The sequence below is a fragment of the Labrus mixtus genome, chromosome 16 (genome assembly GCF_963584025.1).
Source record: "Labrus mixtus chromosome 16, fLabMix1.1, whole genome shotgun sequence".
NCBI lineage: Eukaryota > Metazoa > Chordata > Actinopteri > Labriformes > Labridae > Labrus > Labrus mixtus.
The window spans coordinates 11,684,036-11,705,644 of record NC_083627.1 but is presented as its reverse complement, the minus strand read 5'-3'; the positions used below and the strand labels follow the sequence as shown (position 1 = coordinate 11,705,644).

Sequence of the window (21,609 nt, the reverse complement as noted above, 5' to 3'; positions counted from 1 at the left end):
GCCCTCCTAATAGAAAGTCTAGCTCTGACATCTCTAGATGAAACAGATAAGTCACACTGACTGATTCTAATAAAAACACAATGAAAACATTCACAGTTCTCTACTTTTAAGGGAGCCGATGTGAAAAGTCTCATCATGACACAGATCAGAGAGAAACTGCTGCTACAGACATCTTATCAACAAAACACTTCAGTCCATGCAGAGTGGATAGACAATGTGTGTCTGCACTTCTCTTCTTTCACCTAACTTTCACTAAAACCACACTCAGCTCTGACAGAGCACTTTGTATAAATGTCAAACAAAAGTCAAATACGTCTGCTTCATTATGTAAGCCAAGGGACTGTAAGCAGAGGTTACAGGACACATTTTCACCCATTTGATTTCTCTAGAGCTTTTTTTTTTTTTTTAAGCAGACACATCGCTAATAAAATGAAGTTTAGGACAGGGCTGGAATCTAAAAGGCCAGTGTGGTTTTACACATTTCTGTGGTACCTACTTCTTTCACATATTAAGCAAATGTCCCATTACTTTAACCTCAAAAATATTCAACATGAACAGAGAGTACATGTTTCTTGACTAAGTGGTTTTTAAATGTCTTTTTGGAATAGATGACCTGGTTTCTCCATTCTTGAACTCTTACATTTCAAAGTGCTCAGAGTAAGTAAGATAACGGCGATAATGTGTACTTTATAGGAAAATAAAATGTACAAAATGTTTTATTTATACATTAAAATCCCCCCTCCAGCCTTTTCTTGACTATTATATGTATTTTATTGTATTGTATCACTTATATTGGGGTGGCAGTCTGTGGGGACTTGGGTTGGGAATCGGAGGGTCGCCGGTTCAAGTCCAGGACCAAGTCCGGAAGTTTGTCTTGTAGCTGGAGGGGTGCCAGTCCACTTGCTGAGCTGACTGTCGAGGAGCCCTTGAACAAGGCACAAAACCCCAAAACTGCTCTGGAGCGCCCGCTGTGGGCAGCCCCCTCACTCTGAGACCTCTCCAGTAATGCAAAGGTCTCCGCTCTCCTCCAGTGACTCACCTCCAACCCCCCTCCCATCGCGTTTGCATGCAGGACTTAAGCGCAATCAGACAAAATTATCCTTGGCTCGAGCCGCATTTGCTTGTGGCCTGCATTAGAAGACTAACGTTAGCACACACGAGTTAGCACGTAGCTTCATAATGCTTTTAACTTATCTAAACTTATCTAAAAACGTTGCAGCGAGTTTGATATTCAGTTTTCTCTAGTCCTTCACTGAAACAGCTTTAAACACAAGTAGAGGAGTCAGCCGTGCTGTCCATGTAAATACGCAGATTCAAAAGCAATTGAACAACTAGAGCTAGATGAAGCCATAAGAGCTTCTCAGTGGGAAAGAAAAAGCCTAGCCCAGAACAATATCTTTAAAAATAAAAGACAGAAAATGTCCCCACAGTGCATTCCTGCACAATTAAAGATAAATTGTTGTAATTTGTCTTTCCAGGTTTGCAGAGCTGTTACTTACTAACACGAAAATGACAAGAATATCTCCTCTAATGTTAAGAAAGACGCAGGTTTACTTTAACGATTAACTGATCTGATAACACATATGTTGACTTGTGATGGACAGCAGGTATAGATAAAGGATGATAATGAGGCTCGCAGGTTGGCCTTTCCCTCCGCAGTTTGTCTTCTGCTACTCTATCTGTGTCGATGTTCAACAGGACAACTTGTCAAGACAGTCCAAGACTTTGCTGTGGATTAAAGCTTTTTCCTTCAGCGTGTCCTGTAGACAAATAGAGACCAGAGGGAGGGAGCCCTTCTCGGGTTTCGATTTTGATTCGCCATCTGTTGCTGTGCCTGCAGGGGTTGCTATTTAACATAAATCTGCCATAATCTACCTTAGAGCTAAAAAAAACAAAAAACAGAATTTCCGGGGATTTCCTTAAGCAACTAAGTATCAGCTTGATGTGCAGCTCTTATCCTCTGGAGAAGACAGTTTTAATATTAAGCAGGAAATTTATTTTTTCCATTTTCTGTCAGCAATCTCTACTTGGCATGCCGTACATTCCTGGAGCTCATATTCTCAGTAAACCATCCCTCGGTGTACTCTAAATAAGTAGGATGCTTTAAGGGCGCTTTAAAGGTTTTTTTTGGGGGGAGGTTGTGAAGGCTTCCCAGAATCCTCTGAGGCTCCCTGCCAGTTTGTGAAGAATAGTTTGCCCCTCTACTTACCTTTCCACACACATAAGGTTTTAATACAAACTCTGAAAAGGCATTTGAAATAATTTTTAATTTATTAGTTAGTTTGTACTCCTTTTTCGGCGCCAAGCAGCTACCCCAGCTTCACGCTGATTTATTCAGGTGCACAGCAGCCTCACATTATATTCATATCTCCTGTGTTTTAAGCCCTCCTCAGAAATCCTGTCCTCATAAAATATTAACTACACTAATGTATGCTATGATTTCACATTATGAATCAGCCTGAAAAAGGAGTCAACTGGATGCTGCAGAAGAAAAAAAAACACTGGGTCAATTTTCAGACAGTTTTCAGCACATCTCTGCCACCACCTGTCAACACATGAAAGCACTTTAATGTGCAGCCATGCACACTCTGTATCACTGATCAATAAGTAGTCATGGGCAACCAGGGAGCCTTTGACATTCATTGATCATGGCGAAGTATTTGTGATCGTGCCTCATGAAGAAAAATACATCCAGTGTGTCGCTCTGTACTGTAAAGCTTGCACTTGGGCCGGTGGTGAAAGGACTGGGCTTTTGAAGAAGCTTTTTTGTATTAATTAACTCGATCTGAAATCAAAGATGATGAGGTTGAAACTTGATTAACATTTCTTGCAATTGGTTTAACACCCAGCCTCTCTTTGAAGTGTTGCAAGACATGATATGTACAGTATGTTATACTTGCACCATTCAGTATTTTTTTTAATTTAACAAATCTGCATAGAAGACAGTATGTAGGGATGGGAAGAGGATTTATACATTTATTAACTTGGACATTGGATTCATTTTCTGATATTCCATATTGCTCCAACAGTCACCTAGACCTATGAAAGATTCACTAAGGACTGCCATCCCAATCCTTTAACATACACTTATTTAAATCCTCCTTTCTGCATAATAAGAATGCATGATTTCTACGGTGACTCTGAGCTTTGTGCAATAATTCGTTTAAGAGAAAACAAGAACAAAGACAGAACGCCAGGGACCCAGAAGATGCTGGACAGATGAAGTGAGTGGGGTTCATTTGGCAGCTAAGTTCACTTTTATTTGTATCACCTGCCAGAAATACAGCTTGCTGGACGATCATAGAAGAGCCAGCTCTTTGATCATACAGCAATCAATCCAAACATGTGACACTCCTTAAACTGAATGCCAAAAGAAGGATGATCCAGTGAAAATTTAGTTTGATTCCAAAATTAGTCAGGGAACGTGCGAACAGCCTAATCCTAGGCTGTCAAGTCAAACACTAAACAGATTAAGTCTGTAATAGTGGCACAAACAGATCAGAGAAACAACACAATTCATCTGTAGGACTGATCTAGTTTAGGCAAAATGATGGAAAGATTGTGGCTCAAGAGAAAACCAAATTGACATGGGGTCAGAGATGAACCTGGGACGGGCAGATTCCACAGGCTCAGTGTGCAAAGCGTTCCATCGTCACTGTGCACTCCAGATCTGATTGTGCCCTCTAGTCAATGTTTTGTGTTTCCTGGCTGTCTCTGGCTGGTGCCAGAAGCGTCACTTTTCATTTTTAATAGGTTTATTCTGGGGCTTTTTATTCCTTTTTTTTATAGATACAACAGTGGATAGAGTCAGAAATCAGGGAGAGAGAGAGTGGGGGATTGAACATAGCCTCCGTGCATGGGGCGCACGCACCAACTAGGATACCAGCACCCTAGTAGAGCCACTTTACCCTTCTCCGCTCCAAAAACACGTCAAATCTATTTTTGACGGAGCTAGCAGCAAGCACGCGTCAAGCTGAACAGGGCAGATAAAATAGATTATTGTCATTCCTTCCATTCAGTCAGGCACATAAATTCTCTGCATGTAGATGCAGGACTGATTTCATCATTGTCCATAAATCAGTTGTCACCGTTATTAATCTTCACTGTGAAACGATAACTCAGCCTCAGGTGGTGTTGGCATGTGAAAACATCTTTAATCGGGAGGGTGGGCTGCACCCTCAAAGCTTACTTTCACCCCATTTCACTCTGGTGGAATACTATGAAGTCTCCACTTCTAATGCACTAAGACTGCAATAGGAGCAATAAAATCAGGTAATTTGAATTTGGAGAGAGTGAAGTAAAATTGTCAGGGTGGATACAGGGAATCACTAGCCGCTACAGATAAGGAAAAGCTCAATAATGGTGGTAATATCCTTTAAGCTGATTACTAGCCCCTTTGAGATGGCTAGGTCTAATCTGACAGAGATTGTGTGTGTTTACTTTGCGGATTGGGAAAGTCATAGGTGTGATTCACATCTTTGCTGGATCCAACAGTATAGGAATATTCTTCTTTTCCGAGGACTCAGTTCATTTCATTAGGCAGAGGTGAGGATCCGTCTCTTTCATTTCCGACACTCTGTGTTCCTTTTCTGCAGCTCAGCTTTGATCACAACATCTGTGGCACAGACACATTTAGCTGTTTGATCAATGGGAATGAAAACTACACAGTTTGAAAGCCACACAGGCCCTAGTCTGTGTGGCTGTTAAGAATGAAATGAAGTCTGTCTCAGTGAGAGGCTCAGCGGGTGAGGCCACCACAACAGTGATTCAAAGGTGGAGTAATGGAGACGGCTCCACTCACTGAATGCAAGTTTTACAGAGAAAACTGGACTTCCAATGTTATGTCTTTACAACATCTACTCTATGTAAGCATTGTTATTCATGCATGTTTGTGAAAATCTTTAAAGCTTTTACAGTGAAACTGCAGCTAGAAAAATGATTTAGTTCACCTGGTAAGTAGCATCCAGCAGTGGGTTTCAGATTGACACTAGCTGCTGCCATTGTTTATGTAAAGTTTAAAATGGTTAGGAGAACCATGCCCTGACTGCAAAACTTTCTAAAAACTCAGTATTTCACTCTTAAACAAGTTGTTTTGACCAGGATATTGAAGAACTATTGCATTGCAACATGACAGATTACATCTAAAGCGCCAGATTTTTTCCTTTTAACACCAGAATAATACAAGTTAATTTCAAACCTGTGAAAATAATAATTTATTTTAGAACAGGGTTTATTCAAAATTATTTTTCAGAATTATTGTATCATGCTGTAAATGTGTTTGTCTTCACTTTGAAGTTATATTATTTTAAATGGACTTTAGCTTGTTTGGTGCTTTTCTAGTCTTCTGACTACTCAAATCACTTTTACACCTCAGGTCACACCTACATATTTACATAATTCTCACACTGATGGCAGAGGTTGCTATGTTAAGTGCCCATCAGTATTAATAATTACTACCATTATCATTCATACAAAAACACACACCGCCGACAAAACAACATGAGCAGCTTCGGGTAAAGTGTCTTGCCCAAGGACACGTGGCTGCAGGAGCTGGAGATCGACCCCCCAACGTTTCAGTTGAGAGACGACCAACTCTACCAACTGATCCACACATACAGTAAAGCTTTTGAATACAGCTTTGCATCAAGAGTGTTCAGAGCAGGCAGGTCTAATGTATAGACCTGCTACTGACTGCGATAGATTTCCTGTGGAAAAACTCAATTCTCAACTGAGTCTCAGTAAAGACCTTCATTTGTGGTGGCCAAGAGGAGAAAACAAATAAAGGCAGTATAAACACATTTAAAAGGAAATTATTATGTGTCATTCAACTTAATGTTTGATTTCCACAGCACTACTGCCATCAGTTCAATTAAAAAGTCAAGACACATTCTGCAAGGTTGAAAAACCAACTAAGCAGCTGCTTGAGGACTTCTGATCGCAAGACCCTAAAGATGAATCAATCAATGAGTCAATCAATCAGTCAATCAATCAGCCTTTATTCGTATACTGCCAATTCATAACGATTGTTAACTAAAGACACAAAAACAACACATTTTAAGCTGTACTCAACAAAGAAAGTAGCTACATCATTTTAATCATAGTGTGCCAAAATCTAAATAAAAACCGAAATAAGATTAAGTCAATAAATGACCTTGTAATGCACATCATATTGAAGGGGGGGCTGTATTAAAACACTGTATTAAAGCACACTCCATATGCTTATCTTCACTGACTGTGTGGTGTCTGACTGGTGACACAATGTAGACGACCTACCCTCAATACTGTACCTGGATGCAACTTGTATAGAGATACTGCCACTGCTGCTCTTGCTAACAAACAAGGCTGTGTAGATATTGTGAATGCAATAAGTTATCGAGTAAGTGTTATTGCATCAACCACAAACAGCATCAAAAATTAAAACACGAGCATACAAGCCATCAAGTACAATTATTTATAAGATTTGATCAAATGTACTTAGAACTGGAAAAATGTGTCAGCACTGTGGCCAATGAGCAGATACCTTCCCATGTGTTTCCTCTTTCCAATGTTTTTTTAGGCCTATCCTGTCCAACTCTCTCTCTCTCATCACGTGTGGGTGTTAGGTGTCTGTGTGCTGTCCCCCTGGCACTCTACCACCACCCTCCTGTTTCAACTCTGCTGCTTCTGTCTGCACATCTGCCCTCAGTCAAGCTCATCACTCAGCAGTACATCTGCACACACTTCCAAATCACTCATTGACAGATTGTTGTTGCAAATACAGCGGTAGCCTAACATTCATCTCCCTTTGCTCCTGTCTGCACACCTGCCTACCATAATGCTCATCACAGCAGCAGCACATCCACCTGGACTCTCCACTCACTCACTCAGCCCCAGATCTTTTTACTTTTACCTGGGGAGACACTTCAGGCAACTCAAGGCCAGGCTCAGAATAGAGAGTGTTTGGGGCCATTTATACCAGAATCTATTCTCCTGAAAGTTGGAGGACTAAGGGGGCACCCTGTCTGTAGTGATGTTTTACCAAGAATATCTGATAACCTGAGGGGTTTAGTGGTCCAACCTTTAATCTTTTGAACAGCTCACATATTAACCCACAGCAACACAGTTGTCTTCACTTGTTTTTTAAATGTCATACATTTAGGATTTGAAATCTGGATGACCACGGTAGCTGATGAGTGAGTAAACAAATTAATTAAGTACGTACACATTTACTGCAGTAAATGTGGTAAAGCAAATCCACTGGTAATAATGTACAAATGAATCATGGTGGTGGAAGATTGGTGATTCTTGAGTAAAATATCAGTGGCTCCTTTTGGCAAGCCACCAGGACTTCCATGTGCTGTGGGATAACTGTGGCACGCCGCTGTTCAAGATTCAAGATTTTCAAGATTTTTATTTGTCACATGAAATGTAAAGACTGTTCCGCAAGGCCATGCAATAAAAATTCAAATTACTAATACACATATAAACAGTAATATATAAAATAAATATTTGAATATACAAATATAGAATAATGTAAACAGTGTAAAGTGTCAGTGTGTAAAGTGTCAAAGTGCAATGTGCAGATTGGAATGTGTGGTGTGTGTGCATCATGTAATCATAGTTATGTTTTGTTTAGTTCTGTTTTGTTTTTAACTGAGGAGAGTGGAGTTAACAGTCCGCACAGCCTGAGGAAAGAAGCTCTTCCTGAGTCTTTCTGTGTTCGCCTTGATGTGTTGAAGGCGCCTGCCAGAGGGTAGCCACGTAAACAGTCTGTTACGTGGCTGGTGGGGATCACTCATGATCCTGTTTGCCCTGGCTGTGCTCCTCCTTGTGAAGATGTCCTGGAGGGTGGGGAGTGTTGTACCCATGGTACGCTCTGTTGACTTCAGCACCCTCTGCAGGGCTCTTCGGTCACGCACAGTGTCGTTCCCGTACCACTTGGTGATGTTTCCAGTTAGCGCACTCTCCACCGCTCCGGAATAAAAAGTCTTCAGGACCTTCACAGAGACTTTGAATTTCCTCAGCTGTCTGAGGTGATAGAGGCGCTGCCTCACCCTCTTCACCTGACTGTCTATGTGGGTTGTCCATGTACTTGAAGCCGCACACCCTGTCCACCAGCGTCCCATCAATTCTTAGTTGGTTGTAATCCCTCTGCTGTCCTCTCCTGAAGTCCACAATCAGCTCCTTGGTTTTGCTGACATTCAGGAGCAGGTTTTTGTCCTGGCACCACTGTGACAGGTTTCCAACCTCCCCTGTATAGGTCTGCTCATCGTTGTTGCTGATGCGACCAACAACCACATTGTCATCTGCAAATTTCACGATGATGTTGGGGCTGCTTGTGGCCACACAGTCATGTGTGTACAGGGTGAAGAGCAGGGGGCTGAGGACACAGCCCTGTGGTGCTCCGGTGTTGAGGATGCAGGGTGGATGTGTGTCTGCCCACTCTGACCACCTGGAATCTGTTCGTCAGGAAGTCCAGGATCCAAGCACACAGGGAGGTGTTTAGTCCGAGGTTGATCAGCTTGGAATGGAGGTTGGCGGGGACTATGGTGTTGAAAGCTGAACTAAAATCAATGAACAGCAGTCTCACATAGTCCCCTTTCCTTCTGTCCAGATGGGTGGGGGTGGGAAAAACCGGACAGACACCATAGGAACGGTATCGTCTACAAGCGTTGCTATGAAGTCCGTCACAACTTCCCTAAACTCATCTACGTCACTTGAGCTGGATTGGAACATGCCCCAGTCGACGTCATCCAGATCGTCTCGCAGCGTAGCCTCTGATTGGTCTTTCCAGCGCCTAACCTGCCTCTTCACCACCTTTTCGCGTACAATAGTCTGCTTGTATCTTGGCAAAAGGTAAATGGCAGTTGGGGCGCTGGTGGCGCAGTGGTTAGTGTGTGCGCCCCATGTATGGAGGTTGTGGTCTTCCAAGCGGGCAGCCCAGGTTCAAATCCGGCCTGTGGCTCCTTTCCCGCATGTCATTCCCCACTCTCTCTCCCTGATTTCTGACTCTATCCACTGTCCTATCTCTCCATTAAAGGCATAAAAAGCCCTGTAGTCCTCTTTGAATGGCGTGTAGCAATGGTCCAGTGTATTGTTGCCCCTGGTGGAGTGTTGGAAAAAGTTTGGCATAATTTTATTAAGGTTCGCCTTGTTAAAATCCCCAGCCACGATGAGGGCAGCGTTGTTATCCAGGGACTGGATGTTGGCAAGAAGGATGCTTGGCAGGGGTGGGCCTGAGTTCTTGCCTGTTTCGGACACCACCCCGTCTTCCTCTGTGCTTTTTCCTCCTCCGGCCATTGTTCCCGTCCTGCGTTGTGTTACGCAGAAGTTCGACCGGCAACCACTGATCATCGTTGAAACAGCTGGAAACTGTGTTTGTGACCAGTCTCTTTATGTCCAAAAGCGTATTTCGGTCATAAGTTATCTTTGCTGAAAGAGCTGATGTAAAAAAATTCACAAAAACAACATAAATAAAGAAAAAAACACACAGCTTCAGCGGAGCAACCCGGATGGCATCTGGACACGGCCGCGCCATCTTACAATTTCCCAGGTGTTCCTGAAGTAGCACTTGCATGTGCCATGGCATGTGTCAGGTGCCACTCAAAATTACAGAAAAGAATATCTGAACTTTCTCCTGTGATGCATCCTGATTTCAAAAGTGGTTGGGATTTTAAAACTCCTGTAGTCCGAGGTATGTTTAACCGTCGCTATACTGTGCTCCAGGATCAACTCTTTCCAGCCTGCCAGTTTGCCTGCCTGCATGCTCTCCTGCTTGCTCACTACTCACCACATCACTTACTCCAGCTAATCACACCACCTTACATTCAGCAAAGCCAGTTCAACTATTACTTGTTGTCATCCAGCCAACAACCTACCCTCTAATCTTTATAATCCTCAGAATAAGTTCTTTACTTTCTAACATTGCTCTTGTATTTTAAATGAGCATGCTTTAAATCAAAGTCTGATTAATGTAAGACAAAAAAAGATTGTCTATTTGTCATTTGATACTTCCTGATCATATCTTTGCAAGCAGTTTCTTGAGGCAGTAACATATAATACCCCCCTCTTGGTCTCAAATTAGCCATTATTTATGTCTTTCTCAATGAGGATATTTTTTGTTGCTTCATATTTGTGCTCTATAAATCAAACCATTACACCTAAAGACTTTAATATCAATAGGGCTATACATATTTAAAATATGATAATATTTAAAAGGCTGAGATCAAAATGGAGCCATAGTAAGATTTCTTTGTAACACGATGTGTTACTGGCTGTGATCACAGACTAGAGGTAATACAGCGGCAGGCTCTTGCCAGGACCGGGAGGTTCCTCTGAGATGAATGGCTGTGCAGGACCAAACTCATCAGAGAGGCAAAGAGGCCAGCAGCAATCTTACACACAGCAGTGTGTACCATGTGCAAGAGTCTTCCAAGCTCCACTGGTATAAAAGCTCATTTGCATGTTTGCAAGGTTTCAGGGCTGTGCGGTCAGGTGGCAAGACAGGCACCATTTTCCCCCTAAAAATAAAACCAAGTTCATCTTAATTATGCAAGAAGAAGCACTCAAAAGGATGGGGAATAGGTATTTTAAGGTCTGACAAAACTGGAGTTTAAAATTGTTTGTCTTCTTACCAAAAGATTTGATGAAGATTTCAGGATTGTTCTTTTGTTGTTTAACAAAACCATTTTCCTCTCAATAATTCTAAAAAAAAACAAAAAACTCCTGTTTAGTGCCGAACAAATCTCTTTCACAGAACATATAAAATGTAGAATCTCAGTGGGCTGGATCTTCAGCAAAGGAAGTGTTCTGATTTCTGTTGGGAGTACATTTGTAGTTGGAGCTGTATTGACCAATCACTCATTAGCAGTGATGTGCAAGTTACTGAAAATTAGTCACTAACATTGGGGTGGCGGTGACTCAGTTGGTGGAGTAGGTCGTCTCTCAACTGGAATGTTGGGGGTTCGATCCCCAGCTCCTGCAGTCACATGACCGATATGTCCTTGGGCAAGTCACTTAACCCCAAGTTTCTTGCGCTGCTTAATCAAAGGCATATGAATATGTATGAATGAATTAGTTACAGCTGATGGTCAGTGTCAGCCTTCAGTGTGTGAATGGATGTGAATGGGTAAGTGTGACCTGCGGTGTAAAAGCTCTTTGAGTTGTCAGAAGACTAGAAAAGCGTTATACAAGTTCAAGTCAATTTACTATAACCATAATTACCAAGAAATTGGAATCTGTTCCTCAAGGCATATCCTTGATTGACAATGGTGGACGATAATTGCCAATGGGTTCTGTGATTAGCTTTTGGCGAAAGATCTACCTGAGAAGGCTCTACCCAAATCCATCATCATTCTCCACAAAGGGAAATTGTTCTGGGAAGTTTTTTGCATTACATAAAGTTTGTTGGTGGTAAGCCCAGACCTCAGCCTGAAGATCTTTAAAAGAGAGATAACTTGTTAGTTATAGCTCCTTGTGCCTCCAATGATATCATGAATTTTTAAAATAGTAATATCATTCAGATTAGATTAAAAATATGAGTTGTTCTACCCATAATTATTTTATTCCACCTCTAAGATACAGGAGGGTTTACACTGTATTTTAAACACAATAACTAATAAAGAGATGTTAAACTAGGACACATTATGCGCCAAGCACCAATTATCACACACATTTCAACAGTGTTGCAAAGGGGAGCTGAGGGAATGACCCTGGTTTAGAGTGTCATCTGTAGACTTTTTCTTCCTAATGACCCATGAGGATAATTGACAGACTCTTGGAAAAGTGACTGTATAATGAGGTGGGCAAACAAATGTCTGATTTTATGCAGAGCTAACCCCATTCTCAAAAAAGATGTATTGCAAATAAAAGCAACTTAGGCAGCTCCTGTCGCCAGTGACCAATCAATATCTGAAACAACAAAGGCATTTTTGATGTGTGCAACAGCTTTACATTCTACTTGGATGGACAAGATCCTGGTCAGGTTAGAGAGGGAAACAAAAGGTTTAAAAAAAACAAGATATTCTTGGGGAAAATATACTGCCCTCTGGAGTAAAAAAAACACGAAGCTCCAGTCAAAGTTGGATTCCATCTTTCAACTTGACACAGAAGTACACATCCAGCTGAGACAAAAGAAAGGTCTTTATCCTGGACTTTTAAATATTGTTCAAAGTCTGTGTATTGATCCAAAGAAAAATGTGCAGAGAGAAACTCCTTCAAATCTGGAGGGAGAAAAAAGGCATCACATTCCACATTCAGATGTCTTCAGACAGTAGAAACTCATCTGAAAAGGTCACGGTTGTTATCAAGGCAATGAGTGCATAACTTGAGTTTTCATTTTTCCTTCTTAATACTTAGCCACAAATTAGCTGCAACTCCGTTTTACCTTTAACTCGTTTCTTCAGCATATCGAAATGGTAATGGGAAAATGAAGTTTGCTTTAATGGGTTTTCATTTCAGACTTCAAGGCAATAATTGCAAGAAAAATTAGAACAGAGCCTGTAGACCTCTGATATCCATTGTATGTCCACACAGAAGTAAGCCTCGTGTACTTCAAATCCTGATGTAAGACTTAGTCAAGACAGCAATTATTCATTACCATTATAAAAGCAAGCTAGCATGTGGGTGGTTTTCTGAAAATACCTGAACCCTGATGTGCTCGAAGGACAATCTTCAAAAGTTTGAGGAGAGAGCTCAACTAGATTGTGCAAATAAAGAATTTGCAGTAATTTAAAAACAGCCATATAGGTCTACAGCAGTTTGAGAGTTTGAAGTAGTTCAGAACAAAGATTATTTGTTGGTATTGGAAAAATCCAATCTGGAAGAAATGAACTACCACAATGCAAAGTATCTGTAAGATATACTGAGAGGAACACGTTTACAGAACAATTCAACATAAAGTTAGTGTTTGATATCATACTGTGGGGGGCTAAAGCCAATCCCGGCTGTTATTGGGCGAGAAGCGGGGTACACCGTGGACTAGTCGCCAGACACATGGCAGACATACAGAGGAAAACAACCAGGTACACTCACACTCACGGGTTAATTTAAGTCACCTACTAACATCCCGAGCACGTGGTTGGACTGTATGAGGAAGCCGGCTACCCAGGAGGGAACCCACTGATGCACGGAGAGAACTGTCCGATGGGGATTTGAGTTCTTTTAGAAAGTTCCATCATCTAATAATTGAATCAGTCTTCTTTTGTTACTTAAAACAACTGTTTAATTTGTCCTGAACTATTCTGACATCTTCTCTTGTGTTTTCCTACAAATCTAAAAGATAAAATATCTATTTATTTTTCCTTTTTCACTTAAGCATAAAAGCATTTTCACTCCTGATGTAGTTCAATGAGCTGCCCATTATGTAGCTAAATCTCAATTTGGCTTCTCTCAGGTACTTAAAATGCCCAAGCAATTAGGCAAAGAGGAGTATTTACATTTCTCCCGCTCATTATTCCTGCAATGACCTCGAGAGCAAAATTAAGTTACACTCTGTGAGTCCAGAGAAGAGGAAGTCTTAACAGAGCAGAGCTACTGTTTTCCATATAGTATGTTTAATTAATGAACTGTTATTAATGATGGTCGCATTAGGGGAAGTAATGATTCTACTGTCAGTAGTTTAATTAGTAATAGGCCTGTTTATTAGGATGAGTCTGTTTAAGGCAGTGGGTTTTATAGTCTTTGCATTGGTCTAGTTTTTATTGTTATTTGCAACTAAATTCTTACTTCTTGTTGCTTCAGCTGCTGCAGCCATGTTGATTCAACATTATGTTTTATGTGCTAAAAAAGACTGATTATCTTGGTGAAAGTACTGTGTACATGTAATGTTCATACTGTATATGTAGGTTAAAATTAGACAACACTTTGCTGCCAAAAACTGCCAAAGTTTTGGGCCAGCGCTCAACAGTTCCTGGAAAAAAAAAAAAACTCTTACAACAACAACAACAACAACAACAACAAGAAAATCACACAGATTCAAACACAGATAATCCTCTGTTCTATTGTACAATGTGAACACATTCTGCCTGAGGCTGCTAACACAACACTGTTACAATGCAGTTTTTTCTTTTCTTTTTTATCACTGCTCTCTGCTGTTCCTATCAAGATAAAGTGCATTGTCTAAACCTGCTTTACATTTCCAATTCCCTGTGTGATCAGAGAACAAACAGACGACACATTTGGGAATAAGAGTGAACTTTAGACGCTGGAGCTGCAAGACAAAACCACCCTATTGACTTTTGTGAACTAAAAAGACAAAAAGGCTTTTGTCCTCCAGAGCACAGCGATGCATGGGACATTTTATCAGAGGTTTGTTTGTGTCAAACACAGGACACACCTGTCTGGCCTTTTGAAAGGACAAAGCATTATGGAACCCCCGGACTTGGACCAGTAAGTCCTGGATTTATGAGGGGCATGGGTAAAGTTTCTCCCACAGTGGAGGAAACGCAGCCTTCAATCATAGAAATGCAACACATTCCAACATTTCTTTTTACAATACTCGGAATAATTCAAGTGTGAGTTTCCAAATCATTGTGGGAAAGCAGCTGCACTATCTCTGGGTTTAATCACCGCCTCTTCTCCACCGTTCCCAGCTCAGTGTTGCAAATCTACTTATTACAGGGCTTAATCTGGATTGCATTATTTAGGGAGAAAATCTTTCTGCCTGGATCCATTTAACACAAACCTTTCTCCATGATTAGCAAAATAGACTAAATCCAGTGGCTGTCCCCTCATTCTTCATTTACCATGTAAAAACAGCTGCTGAAAAGGTGCAGTTAATGAATAAGGTCTACCTGTCAAATGCAATTCTACAAGATGGAATCACTGTTAAAAAGTCTTCTGTATTCCCTTTATACATAACAGTGTTTAAAATAGTTATAACTAAGAATAGAATAGAAAGTAATAATCATAATCACATGATAGGGGCTAGAGTTAGGAAGTGACCTCATTTAGGATCCTATAGTGGCCTGAGGGCAAAGGCAGTTCCTGTCCTATATTGTATCTGCTATCTTCTTTCCAACAGCAGCAGGGAGAAAAGAACATTATGTGGGTGTTTGGGATCTGAAATGATTCTCCTAGCCCTATTCTTGCAGTGCTTGGTGTAAATATGCTTTAGGCAGGGTAAGGCAATGCCTATTCTGACTTTTGAGCCTAACTAACAGCTCTTTGTCAGGCTTTGTGGTCCTGTTGAGTGTTGTTTACACCTTTCAGTTTCCACGTACATTCAGTCATGTGCCTAATTTTATTGTAGACTTTATAAAACATGGACCTCAGTGACATCACCCAGTGGTTTCTGAAGAGACATAATGAAGCGGTTGCCATAGTTGGAAATGCTCTTAACCTAATTTTAACACAGTCTAGAAACAGGCGAAGAGGTAGTGACGGCTGTGGCTCAGTGGTAGAGTCGGTCGTCTGTCAACCAGAAGGTCGGAGGCTCGATCCCCACTTCTGCAGCAACATGTCCGATGTGCGAGACACTTAACCCCAAGTTGCTCCTGCTGCTTCATGAGCAATTTATAAATGTGTATGAATGGGATTAGGTAATACTGGTGGACACAACCTCTGCCATCAGTGTGTGAATGGGTAGGTGTGACCTTAGGTGTTAAAACGCTTTGAGTAGTCAAAGACTAGAACAGCGCTATACAAGCTCCATTTACTATTGCCAGAATTACCAAAATATTGGAATCTGTTCCACAAGGCATATCCTTGTTTGACAATGGTACCAAGGTGGGCTTAAAGCATCCTGACATACAGCTATGTGCATATCAGACTGTCAGGCAACTCTGGCACGCCCCTAATGATGCAAAATTAGAAGTAACTTGCTGTCAAAACAGATGAGTTTAAAAAAACATCTACTCCCTGTACAGTGTCTCCCAAAAAGAAACAAGTTTTGTTACCACATTTGTTTTTTGAGCCAGTCTGTAAACACGTTTCTTTCTGCTGTAAAATTGGGATTTTAATATTTGACCTAATGGGGTTTCATTGGCTTTTGCATGCAGCCTCAAGTGGACACTCGCTCACACTTGGTTTTTGCACTTCCACACTGGCTTCATTTCTCAACACCTTTTTACGACATAACTCGGAAAAACAAACCTCCACAGTCTTTGTCGAGTATTGACATGCTGCCATATTAAATTCCATCGGGTATTTAATATCTTAAACCACAGATGTGTGAAAGATGTTTGTTCGTCAAAAGATTACACTTATTTCTTTGAACAAATGTCTCTTGCTCGCTTCAAAGCCTTGCTGAGCTATGTTGCCTGCAATTACAGTTTACTGCTGTTTTGTAGCAAATTTGACTGCCACATTTCAGGGTCTTTATACCCAGGGCTGACGGTTTTGCTGCAAGCACCTGGTGAGTTAAAGGCAAGGCCAGGTGGTTCACAGCTTTGACTGCCAATTAGAGTGGTGACCATGTGAGCGCTGCCCAGGATAACGTCTAATTAACAAAGGACCTCTGAGGCATTACAATTAGCTTTTCCTTCAAAAAACACACAAAAAGGATGCATGTCAAGCCCACCAACAAAATCATCTTTTCCTTTTCATTTGCCAAACTATACTCTACTGCGAACGAGCAATGCGTTTAAAAACAGAAGAGTAACCCTAATCCTGCAAAGTCTTGTAGAGTCAGAGCTAATGGATCATAGAAGCATACACATTGTACGAGTGAGACTCTACTGGAGAATGACGCCATTTTTCCAGACAAGGTCAGCGACAATGCAGGCCTGTCAACATGACAATAAAGAGAATAAAAGGTACACAAGATGCTTTATATTGAGGATGATGCTTCAACAAACTGTGCTGTCGGACTGACGCACACTTTCAGCCCAACTGATCGTGCCAGAGAACGATTAAGAAAGCGAGGGGACAATTTGTGGAGAGTGGCTCAGTTTGACAACAAAACAATGAAAGTCAAGGATGCATGTGTCCATTAAATTGGGGGAAAAAAGCACAAAACTTAAGGATCTTGTGAAATGGAGATGGCTATACAGTATAGCTGAGCTAGCCATCAGGAGGAAGACACAGACATCAGCTGCACAGTACAGTTTTACATAATGCATCCATCCCTCTTGAAATGCCCCAGCTGTGGACTCCCTTCCTCCGCTCCTCCAAAGGCACCTGCCAATAAGAATTATCATACAAGCAGTGGCAGATAAAAGCCATGCAGTAATTTGACAAGCCTAATTACAGAAGTGATGCATAGTCTCGACATCACTGATTGCGCTTGGGAAAGATTAAGACAGCAATCACACGACGGCTGTCTTTGGAGCGGAGGCAGTCGTGCCTTTATTTTCATTTTGTAATCATCTGCGATAGCCTCCCAAGTCTAGGTAAAAAATCTAGGAGGATTCTGCTTTTAGATGCTCATATAAAGTCAATACCATGTTTTCTCCTCATCGACTTGGGAGTATAAGAAGTCTGCTCATGCTTGGGGGAAAAAAAAGCAAGAATGGTGCTGAGGTGTTTCTTGGACAAAAGCCAGGACTGTTAAGTGGAAACAGAGGGCAAATCAAAAAGCCAGGGAGAAGTCCAAGGGGAAAACAGCGGAGGAAAAAGACAGTCTGCGACCAAGCTGGGAGGCCCTGAACAAAAGACACAAACTATGAGTGAAATGTTCCCGTACATGCTGCAGACCCTTGCAGACCACCACACGAGGGACTGGAAACATTCTTGTAGTTGCCACTCCACTCTTGGTCCCAGACCTTGTTGGAAAGCCGTGTACTTAAAGGGTCTGATTGGGTCTGTGGTGAGCCACGAGGATTCCTCTGTCTGGAGATGGGAGCCCAAATGCTAGAGCTGAATACATGATTACAGTAAAGCCTGCACTGACTTAACTGAGCCTTTCCACCACGACAGCTAAAGACTAGAGGAAATGCCTTTCAGGAAAAGATCTTAAAAGTGGAAGTTAGAGATTGTTAGAGAAACTTGCAGAAACTTTGAATGAGACGTAAGACGCCCTTGTCGAAAGCTTTACAAATCTGTTCAGGGTAGCGTGCTTTAAAAGTGGAAACAGTAGCACGGCTGTGACTGCGGTTTCATCAGACTTTTCCTTGCAGCATGTCTTCATCTGGCTGGCAGCTGGTGAGAGTTGCCATGATTCACAGTGACTCATTGCTTCTCTCACACTCTATTGTTAAAAGGAGTCCACAAAGGTCTCCTTTCAAAGGAATCACAAAGATCTTTCAGATAACAAAGAATATACAGATGAGAGCCCGACTGAAGAGCATATTATCAGGATGATACACATCCCTCTCAAAAATAGCTGCTCTATCTCCTATAGTGTCACAAATGGCAATTGCTTATGGCAACTACCATTTCCAGATGTAATTGGCTTCCTTGATAATAGGTGCCACCAAAGCGCCCCATCTCCATCTCTGCCACTCTCCTCTCTAAATACTGCAGCACTGTCCCCCAAGGTCACACCATCCAATCTGATAGGAGACGTGATGAGCAAGCGGCTCAGCTAATGTATTCCACTTGCTTATTATTTATAATGGCGAGGAGAGGTTTCAGTGGAAAATTAACCAACACGCCACAGACACCTTCATTACTAAATGAGGTGACATCTCATGCAAAATAGACCACCGAGAGGATCACTTCAAAAACGCATAACCCATGAACCAAGAGTTTACTCACTGGGATATTAAAGTGACATTGAAACACTGAGTGATTAGTATTTACAATGGTTTTAAATGATTCCTCTTAGTGGACTAAGGGTTTTTTTTTCTAAAAGGGACTGTCGCCAGAACATCACACAATTACACATAGTGTAATGTGTATAGCACAGATATCTCTCTTTCTGTAAGCAACAGTCGCTTTTAGGCTTTGGTCCACAGCTGGGTGATACAGTGTAGTGTATATGGTGTTTTTGAAGTCAGAAGGCTGAGCAGTGCACAAGTTAGCCAGCAGCCCCAAAACACGGGATCTGAAGCGAATAAATCAAAACCAGTCCTCAAAAAGAAAAAAAGTTTGTTTTTTTTCCACCACCATGTCTCTACAGTGTGGGCTGGTTATTAACAGTAAAGGGATTTGCACAAGCATGCACATTAAAACCTAAACACGGGAATAGTAATTATAAAATTCATTAGGCTATAGGAATTAATTACAAGATATGCAAACCTGCATGCATTATTTAAACACAAACAATAAAACCTGTTAAAACATGCGGCTGTTGTCTATTAGACCTCGTAGGGTTTGCAGATTTTTTTGCAGAAGAAAGTTACAGTGCAACACCTGGTCAACAGCACTTTAAGACTTTAAGCCCTCGAGTGCGCTACTCTGTTTAAAGCACTGAGATTAACACCTTTAAATAGAACTGGAGGTGATACTATAGCTGTCAAACGGGTTTTAGAGCATGTTGTGCATTGAGCTACTCACCGAAAGTCCGCGAGTGGAGTCCCGTTATTTCCGCGCGGTGCGTCTGAAAGCTCCGCGGAGAAGGGAAAAAGCAGGGAAATCAGCTCAGTCACAGCTTAGAGGCTCCACTATGAGGGAAAACAAGCTCAAAACCGGCAACCTCACATCGCTGTCTGTTTGAATACGAAAACACCGGGAGGAGATTTACTCACTCACCTCCTGGAACAAGCACATCCATGCGTTTTTTTTTTATATCCTGCGAGCGAGGAGGATGGGAACAGTTTCTCGCGTATTACACGCTCCCAGGCAATGAGAGGCATGCATTTTAATTCCTGAGCGCTGACCATGAGGGGCACAACACTGCTACGCCCCTCAGCATCCTCACTCACACACTCTCACATCTGGATATTTTTTTTTCTTTTGGCATGCATGTCCAGCTCATGCTGTTGTTTGCCTCCAGCTCATTGCTGCAGGAATGAACAATAATCTCATGTAAGGGTGAGAGATCCTCTCCATTCCGCGTAAAATCCCACATCCATGTCTTGCAATGGTCTGAATTTACAGCAGAAATGAAAGCCTCACATCTTAGGGATACGATCTATTCTGCACACTCACCACAGGTGAAAGTTGGCAGTAAGTTACTAGGTGTTCCATCAATAAATATTCATATTCTACTTTTCCGCACAGGATCACTGCATCTCGTATCCATACGTGCAGCTGACTAATAGGATAACAGAGGTGAGTGGTCAGTTACCGGCAGTGAGTAAGCAGGGTGAGCTCAACTATGCTTAAGTTCACTCCGCCAGAACAGCCTGCTGGTCTGACTTGTGCCCTTGGCCAGAAAGTACCTACTCCCTGCTGACATTGATTATGACCTTACAAAGCTGGAGTCTTTGTGATTTCAGTTTCACATCTATTAAAATGTATACCCCAAAAATTGCAATGTCTGAATGCATGTATTTACAGAATAAATCAACAAATGCATTTAAATTGGTTACAATAAAAAGTTACTTGTAGCCTAAAAGCTTCAATCTTCTTTCAGAAATGTTCAGTTTGTGGCTATTTTTGGCGCCCCCTGTGGATGAAAGTGTTACCGCTCATCTCTCTGCTGATTTTCTGTAGTGCCCAAGTAGTGTTTTCTGACAAAATATCTCATCCTGCTTAATTTAATAGTCAAAGGTAGCCTATCACTCCATCCTGTGGTAGGCTACATGTACAAAAAGACTGGTAATGTTGGTGGTCTTGTTTGCTCTTGTTGCTCATAACAACAACTCTTGTCTGTTAACCAGCTAAAAACTCCTTACAGGAACACTGAATGAACAGCAATGCACCAATAAAAAAAAAACTTTTTGTAACCAAGGAACTAAGGTCAAGACTGTTTACGTGCAGAAGGTTACATAACTTTGCAGGGAGATGCTCTTTCTTTCACTTCTGCAAACACCTTAAAGCACCTTGACCTCAGGGTAGCCCTGCAAGCCATTGTTTGCATATAGATCTGTTCATCATTTGATGGATCATTTCCTCTCGGGTTGAGATTGGCATGCTGTCTTAGGTTCAACAGATGGGTGGGCACTTGGCTGAATGGGGACTTGACAGGCCAGCTGAACATACATACAAAATGGAATGAAGGCTGCTGGCAGTGTGTGAGTGTGTGTGTGTGCGAGTGTGTGTGTGTGTGTGTGTGTGACAGAGAGAGAGAGAGATTCGCTGTAAAATCAAGTTTTTTCTTGCTTTTGGCAACATATGCAGAAGTGATGGTGTTGGATGGTGAAAATCGTTGCCATGGTGCTTTGCAAAAAAAAGGAGGCAGTAGCTCATAGTAATTTGTTTCCAATTAAAATCATTAGGGTTTCTTCTATTTTCATAAATAAAGGTTTATCTTATCGTAAAAGTAAAATCAAGAGAAAAAATGAACTCCTGCCATGTGTAAGTGTGAGGACACCACAAAGCTGATTTGGCTGCCAATTATAAAATCTCTTTTCTAAGAAATCATTTTGCATATGGCAGTTTGCTGGGCCTCTTTTCTCTGTATGTCTCATTGCATAAATGCAATTTACCGTGCCAGATAACTGACTGAGACTAATAACTTAAAGCAAAACAAAAGGTGCCTGATTTAGATTTATTCTAACCAGCGACACATTTTCTGGCTGAAATGAGAACCGGAGACTGCACACAGCTCGTGACTTAAGCTTAGTTCAGCTCCATGAATCACTTGAAAAGTTTGTCTCGGTTGAGATTGAAACTTTTCCAGATGACTTGGTTTACAACTCAAAT

At 41.5% G+C, this 21,609-nt stretch overlaps 1 protein-coding gene across 2 annotated transcripts in view; it reads right to left on the bottom strand.

Annotated features, from left to right (window-relative positions):
• Positions 1-20,414, bottom strand: part of LOC132991183 (CMP-N-acetylneuraminate-beta-galactosamide-alpha-2,3-sialyltransferase 1-like) — a 71,460-nt gene extending 51,046 nt beyond the window's left edge. The window contains exons 1-2 of one of the 2 annotated variants that reach the window (XM_061059831.1): positions 19,552-20,414; positions 19,357-19,463 (exon numbers count right to left, since the gene is read on the bottom strand). The gene's annotated coding sequence lies outside the window, so the exon portion shown is untranslated. Of the gene's footprint in view, positions 1-19,356 lie in introns of both variants that reach the window. The other variant, XM_061059830.1, reaches the window with a different exon arrangement.
• Between the last annotated feature and the right edge of the window lie 1,195 nt (positions 20,415-21,609).